This window comes from Aotus nancymaae, unplaced genomic scaffold (assembly GCF_030222135.1).
Source record: "Aotus nancymaae isolate 86718 unplaced genomic scaffold, 86718_ANA_hifiasm-v0.15.2.pri h1tg000020l, whole genome shotgun sequence".
NCBI lineage: Eukaryota > Metazoa > Chordata > Mammalia > Primates > Aotidae > Aotus > Aotus nancymaae.
In genome coordinates this window covers 27,597,324-27,604,526 of record NW_026988432.1, presented here as the reverse complement: position 1 = coordinate 27,604,526, position 7,203 = coordinate 27,597,324, and the positions used below count along the sequence as shown (strand labels likewise).

The following is a 7,203-nucleotide window of genomic DNA, read 5'->3' as shown; positions in this document are numbered from 1 at the left end:
TCCGTTGGGCAGAGGCTCAGGCCGCCAAGCGGGACGCGGGATCGGGTTTGGGTACCGTACTGGGGGCTAGGCGGAGAGGTGGGCGGCAGTTGGGGTGCGGCAAGTGTAGTAGGCTAGGGCGCTTTCGGGTCCCCATTACAGCCCCCGGATGAGCCCACAGTATTTTCCTTATATGATCAGGTCCCATTGCGGCCCGCTTGCCCGGAGCCTGAGAGGATTATGAAAACGTGGCGAGCGGAGTGGTGCCGGGGGACCCGGAGCTGGGGCGTGAGAAGCAGCGGGTGAGGCTGGGTGGGAGGGAAGTCTAGTGAGGCCTCTGCCGCGGTTACTGTGAGCTCTGGCCGATGATGACGAGACCACTGCGCAATCTGAGTTCTGGGAACCAGGTGATGGAGTGTGTTCTGAGAACAGACTGAGGCCGGGCGAGCAGGAGGCGGCTGGTGCAGGGGAGAGGCGGAGAGCCCCTCGGTACCAGGGCTTAGAAGACCGGGCTGCCTAGGGCTTCTTGGTGTGGGGGTGGTGGGTGGCAAGGACGGTTTCTCTGAGTCGTCAGCGAATGCCAGCCTTTGAATCCTGCTTTTCAAACGCTTTGGTGGCACTCTTGCAGTGTTTTTTCTAATCCAAATTTTTATTATGAAGACTTTCAAGTTTACAGAAAAGTGGAAAGACTTGTACAGTGCACACATATCGACCACCTATATACCCCAATTGTTAACATTTTGCTATATTGCTATCCACCTGTTCTTCCATCAAACCATCTTATTTTTTAAATTATTTTATTTTATTTATTTATTGAGACGCAGTCTCGCTTTGTCGCCCAGGCTGGAGTGCAGTGGTGCAATCTCGGCCCACTGCTACCTCCGCCCACTGCTACCTCCCGGGTTCAAGCGATTCTTCTGCCTCAGCCTCCCGAGTAGCTGGGATTACAGGCACATGTCACCGCGCCCGGATAATGTTTTGTATTTTTAGTAGAGACGGGGTTTCACCATGTTAGTCGGGATGGTGTTGATTTCCTGACCTTGTGATCCGCCTGCCTCGGCCTCCCAAAGTGCTGGGATTGCAGATGGGAGCCACCGCGCCCAGCCCCATCTTACTTTTTTTTTTAACGCAGACCTTAGTACTCTACACCCATGAACACATCGGCATACGTTAAGTATTCATTTACAGTTCTTTTTAAGGCAAAATATCCATGCAATCAAACGTATAAATCTTAGCCTTCGCAAATGTGTTCACTTTTGTACACGCTTTTCTATTCAATTTGCCATCCACATATTTAAGAAAGGTTAAGTATCACAACTTCCCACCGCAGACCTCCATCGGCAGGTCTTTCCAAATGTACTGTTTTCTCTAATGGGGAATGTCACTAATGAGTGGATTCTAAAACCATTCAGGGAAAGGTTTACGTATATTAAAACATGCAAATATATGAGAGAATGCTTACATAGTCTCCAAGTCTCATGAAGAAGAAAGGGTACCTTGACAATGGAGAAATCTTCCAGGTATTACTCCACTAAATGATGAAGTAATGGTGTCCCACCAATAATGGGATAAACTGACTTCATGCACGCCCCGCACCCCCACAGTGACAACACAATTTCACTTGCATAGGATTTCTCCTGAAAACACTGAAAACGTCTGGCCTGAATCTAATTATGAGGAAACAATGAGACAAATCCACATGGAGGTACATTCTACAAAACAACTGACTTGACCTCTTTAAAAACATCAGTGTGGTGGGGCCGGGCGCGGTGGCTCACGCCTGTAATCCCAGCACTTTGGGAGGCCGAGGCGGGTGGATCACGAGGTCAAGAGATCGAGACCATCCTGGTCAGCATGGTGAAACCCCGTCTTTACTAAAAATACAAAAAAAAATTAGCTGGGCATGGTGGCGCGTGCCTGTAATCCCAGCTACTCAGGAGGCTGAGGCAGAATTGCCTGAACCCAGGAGGCGGAGGTTGCGGTGAGCCGAGATCGCGCCATTGTACTCCAGTCTGGGTAACAAGAGCGAAACTCCATCTCAAAAAAAAAAATAATAATAATAATAATAAATAAAATTTAAAAAATAAATAAAAATCAGTGTGGTGAAAACCAAAAAATAGCTAGGAATAGTATCACATTAAAGGAGACTAGAGATGTGACAGATATTATATGGGATCCTTAATTAAAACCTGGATTAAAAAAACTCTAAAAGACCATATTAGGACAATTGGAGACATATAAATTATAGATGACATGGTAATATTGACATTAATTTTCCTGATCATGATAATTATATTGTAGTTATGTAGGAGATTGTTCTTTGTTCTTAGGAAATACATGCTGAAATAGGAGTGAAGAATCATGAGGCCTGCAACTAACTCTCGAATGACTCGAAAAAATACATGTATTTATACAGTTATGCATTGCTTAACCACGAGAATACATCCTGAGCGATGTGCTATTAGGCGATTTCCTCATTGTGTGAACAGCATAGAGGGTTCTTACACAAACCTTGATGGTAGCGCCTACTACACACCTAGGCTATATGGTACAGCCTATTGCTCCCAGGCTACAAACCTGTACAGCATGTTACTGTACTGAACACTGTAGGCAGTTGTAACATAATAGTAAGTATGTGTGCATCTAAACATAGGATAGATACAGAAAAAGTATTCTGATTTTATGAGACTACTGTCATATGTATTCTGCCATTGACTGAATCATTGAAATGTGGTCATGAAGTGTATTGTACACTGGCAGAGAAAGAGAAAGCAAATATGGCAAAATATTACCAACTGGGGAATCCAAATGAAGAGTATACCATTGTTCATTATTCTTTTTTCTTTTCTTTTCTGTTCTTTTGAGACAGGATCTCACTCTGTTGCCAAGGCTGGAGTGTAGTGGTATGATCTCGGCTCACTGCAACCTCCACCTTCCAGGTTCAAGCAATTCTCCTGCCTCAGCCTCCCAAGTATCTGGGATTACAGGTGCATGCCACCCTGCCTGGCTAATTTTTGTATTTTTAGGAGAGACGGGTTTTGCCATGTTGGCCAGGCTAGTCTCGAATTCCTGACCTCAGGTGATCTGTTCATCTCGGCCTCTCAAAGTGCTAGCATTAGAGGCATGAGGCACTGCTCCCAGCCCATTATTCTTTTTCTAAGAGGGGAGTCTTGCTTGCTATGTTGCCGGGGCTGTCCTCAGACTCCTGGGCTCAAAGGATTCTCCTGCCCCAGCCTCCTGAGTAGCTGGGACTATAGGTGTGTACCACATTCTTCTATTTTTGCAAGTTTTCTGTAGGTTTTAACTCTTTCAAAATACAAGTTGGGAGAAAAAAAGTCCTTCAAGTAAGCTACGAGATTGCTTGAAACAAGTTATTTTTGAAAATATTTAGTCCTTTTCAGGTTTACATCATATTTAAGCAGGTATATATTATTGTAATTTCAATATGTATATTAAAATTATTTTATAATTTTTGTCTACATGTGGAGTCTTTCATGAGATGTAAAGTTATTGTTCTACTCTTAGACATTTAACTTTCAGTATTTTTAGAAATGCAGTTTCCATACTTATTTTCCTATGCTTAAGCACAGTTTCTCCTGCCTTCCTAGAACACTAAAAATTGATGGTGGCTTAAGCCATAGTGGCTTTAGAAGTTTCAGTAATGGAAACTGGGAAAAGCTGATGAAGTCAGTACAGCCCAGGGAAACTTTTAAAAATGAGTACATGAATCTGAATGAGTGAGACAAGTGAATCTGCTGATCTTGAGTAGTTTGGAAAGTTATGTGTGTGCCCATTGTTAATCTAATTGCTTTGGAAATAACTTCAATTTTTGTTAGAAGGCAAATGTTGAATGTGGTTTTATCTTTACAACAATACTAACTCTTCAGAAAGTTCAAGTTGCCAACCAAGAACATCAGTTGAATAAAATTGTTAGTAGCAGCAAATCTGCATGGGTCTGCAGCAACTCACTTCTTGCCTCCTCAAAGGAAAGAAGCTTAAGGCAGAGTGAGAGGCCAAGGCAAGTTTTTGAGCAGGAGTGAGTTTATTAAAAAGTATTGGAACAGGAATAAAAGTAAGTAAAGTACACTTGGAAGAGGGCCAAGTGGGCAACTCGAGAGATTCAGCTGTGCCACCTGACTCTTGATTTGGAGATTGATACATTGGTATGGTTCTAGGCCTTGCATTACTTCTCCCAATTCTTACCTTGTGGTGGGCTGTCCGCATGCTCAGTGGCCTGCCAGCGCTTGGTAGGGGCAGCATGCACAGTGTGTTTGCTGAAGTTGTGCACATACTCACTTGAGACATTCTTCCCCTACCAGTCATGTTCCTAGAGGAAGGTCATATACCAGTTAAACTCCACCATTTTGCCTCTTAGTGAGCATGTCTGAACCTGCTCTCCCAAAATCTTATCCAGAAGCTGCTGATCACCAGATGCTAGTATTTTCCATCTATTGGGAGAATGCCTTTCCCTGACACCAGGTGAGACCAATGATTATTTTAGAGAGATAGTTTAACAACTGCTTGACCATCACCTGAAGGTCGCCTGATGTTCTTGGATGGGGTGGAGGAGGTCCTCTCCTGCCCTGCTCAAGTATGCCTGGCTACCTATTCTAATGGAATGTAGACAGAAAGTAATACAGACACCAATTTGCCAAACTCCCCTCATTTTAAGTTTACCCTAAGTCTTGGCGTGTTCCCAGTAACCTTAAGGCACTGTCTCAAACTTAGGTGGATGAACATTTGTTTTTTTTCTCTGTTTATCTGAAAGTTATTTGCAGTGTCTATATCTTTAGTTTGACTTTCATTTAGTAATATAACCTTAGGCAAATCTTCCTTGGAGCTAAGTTTACTCTGCAAAATACTAATGTTGTTAGAAGGAGACAATGCTATTATTGCCCTTCAGCCAAAAACCTCCAGAAACACACCTATAGTTAAACAAATTGGGTTTAACGTTCTTTGGAAGACGGGAGATTGCACATCATGGGTGTACCTTTGGGAACTGCAGCACATCTCAGTTTAAGGGTGGTAGGATTTGGGTGTGGTTAGGTGATTTGGGGAGGATCCAAGGAAGTACGGGTTCACTCTGGATTGGGTACTGTCAGGAAGTAGGGACAAATCTTTGGGTATTTATATTAGGGTTCTCCAAAGGGACAGAACTAATAGGATATATGTACCTATGAAAAGGAGTTTGTTAAGGAGAATTGACTCACATGATCACAAGGTCAAGTCCCATGATAGGCCAACTGCAGGCTCAGGAGGTAGGAAGCCAGGAGTGGCTCAGTCCCGGTCCAAAAGCCTCAAAAGTAGGGAAGCCAACAGTGCAGGCTTCAGTCTGTAGCTGAAGGCCTGAGAGCCCCTGGCAAGCCATTGGTGTAAGTCCAAGAGTCCAAAGCCTGAAGAACCTGGAGTCTGATGTCCAAGGACAGGAGGAACAGAAGGAAGCATCCAGCAAGAGAGAAAGATGAAAGCCAGAATACGCAGCAAACCAGCTTAGTCTACCTTCTTCCACCTGCTTTGTTCTAGCCATGCTGGCAGCCAATTGCATGGTGCCCACCCACACTGAGGCACCAGACCACCAGGCACACACTCTCCCAGACCACTAACTCAAATGTTAATCTCCTCTGGCAACACCCTCACAGACTCACTCAGGAACAATACTTTACCAGCTATCCACGCATCCTTCAATCAAGTGGACACCTAATATTAACCATCACAGTATCTTACTATCATCTTATCCTGAAAGAGGGCCAATTAGAGCTAGGCTCGAGCTGCACCTGGGAAAGCAGCTACACTCCCTCATATTACCTGGGACAGGGTATATTTGGTGTTATATGGTTTACACGGTGATCTTGTTTCTGTGCGTGGGCAAAATTACCGTCTTGTTTCACCTCAGTTTAGTGTACTCACACTAAAGTCTGATGTTGGTTTTTTGTGAGGCTGTTCATGGCAAAAGAACAACATGGCCCAGCAGAGAGCACCAGGCCAGCTTTTAGCACGACCCAGGCGTAGCTCTGTGTTTCAGATTAGTTCCTGGATGTCAGGCTGCTTTTCTCTTTCTGAACTGTTACTAAGTAAGTGTATCTTGTATGACATTTGCCTCTTTTCCGACGTGGTTTTCCTGTTGAGGCTTTGAGGCTAGTCCTAAACCTCTTTGAGTATGAGCTGAAGGCTTTTCTCAAGTGATGGTATTCTTTGGTCCACCACTCAAAAAAGTGAATCCATCTTTAGGTTGAAAAGTGGATTCAAAAGTCAACTTTTCACCGCACAGTGTACAGCAGGACCCCGCATAACATTGTTTCATTCAACGCCATTTTGACATAATGTTGGTGAGAAAAAATGAATGGCTTCCAGGCCAACACCATTGTGTGTGGAGTTTGTGGGTTCTCCCTGTGGGTAGCTAGTCAGGCATGAGCAGGGCAGGAGGGGGTTCCCCTCTCCACACACGCACCAGGAGAATCGGGCAACCATCTGGTGATGGTCAAGGCTGTTGTTAACTGTCTTTCTAAACTAGTAATTGGTTACAGTCAGCACCAGGGAAAGGCAGTCTCCTAATAGACAGAAAACACCTGAAATTGGTGATTGGCCACTTCCTGACAAGATCTCAGGAGTTGAGAGAACAGAAGACCCCAAAAGTAGGCCAATGTATAAAACCCCAAGTCAAAAGATTAAGCTGCGCTTTTGACTCTTCCAAGTCACCCACTTGGCTCTCTTCCAAATGTACTTTCCTGCCTTTCACTCCTGCTCTAAAGCTTGCCTTGGTCTCTCCTTCTGCTGTACGCCCCTCAAATCCTTTCTTCTGAGGTGGCAAGAATTGAAGCTGCCGCCTCTTTCATACAGACACTGATACGTTCCACTGGTGAGATCCCCATGACTGTTTTCTTTGGATTCTCCAGTTTCCTCCCATGTGCCAAAGCTGTATAGGTGAGGTGAATGGGTGTGTCTAAGTGATCCCAATCTGAGTGTGGGTTTGCGAGCACACTCAGTGACAGGATGGGGTCCTTTCCAGGCATGGTGCCTGCCTGGCACCCTGAGCTGCCAGGAGAAGTGGACCCTCAGTGACTCTTAATTGGAATAAGTGGGCAAGTAACTTTCTCATTTGTTTTTATTAATCTTTCTGAAATGTATGTATAGTTTTCATTTCAGTGTTTAATACTAGAAAGTGTTTTGGTCTTTATTTAGAAGTTTGGTGATGTCTTGGCTGGGCGCAATGGCTCACACCTGTAA

At 44.4% G+C, this 7,203-nt stretch overlaps 1 long non-coding RNA gene and 2 other non-coding genes across 3 annotated transcripts in view; all 3 read left to right on the top strand.

Annotated features, from left to right (window-relative positions):
* Nucleotides 1-10: 10 nt before the first annotated feature.
* The window catches only part of LOC105709027 (uncharacterized), a 35,404-nt gene continuing 28,211 nt past the window's right edge, over nucleotides 11-7,203 (top strand). The window contains exon 1 of the long non-coding RNA XR_001105425.3: nucleotides 11-51. This is a non-coding gene — a long non-coding RNA (uncharacterized LOC105709027). The remainder of the gene's footprint in view (nucleotides 52-7,203) is intronic.
* On the top strand, nucleotides 122-260 carry LOC135276153 (small Cajal body-specific RNA 17). Its single transcript, XR_010343717.1, has one exon. It is a non-coding gene; the product is annotated as a small Cajal body-specific RNA 17 (non-coding RNA).
* On the top strand, nucleotides 339-421 carry LOC135276145 (small Cajal body-specific RNA 18). The gene has a single exon (XR_010343709.1). It is a non-coding gene; the product is annotated as a small Cajal body-specific RNA 18 (non-coding RNA).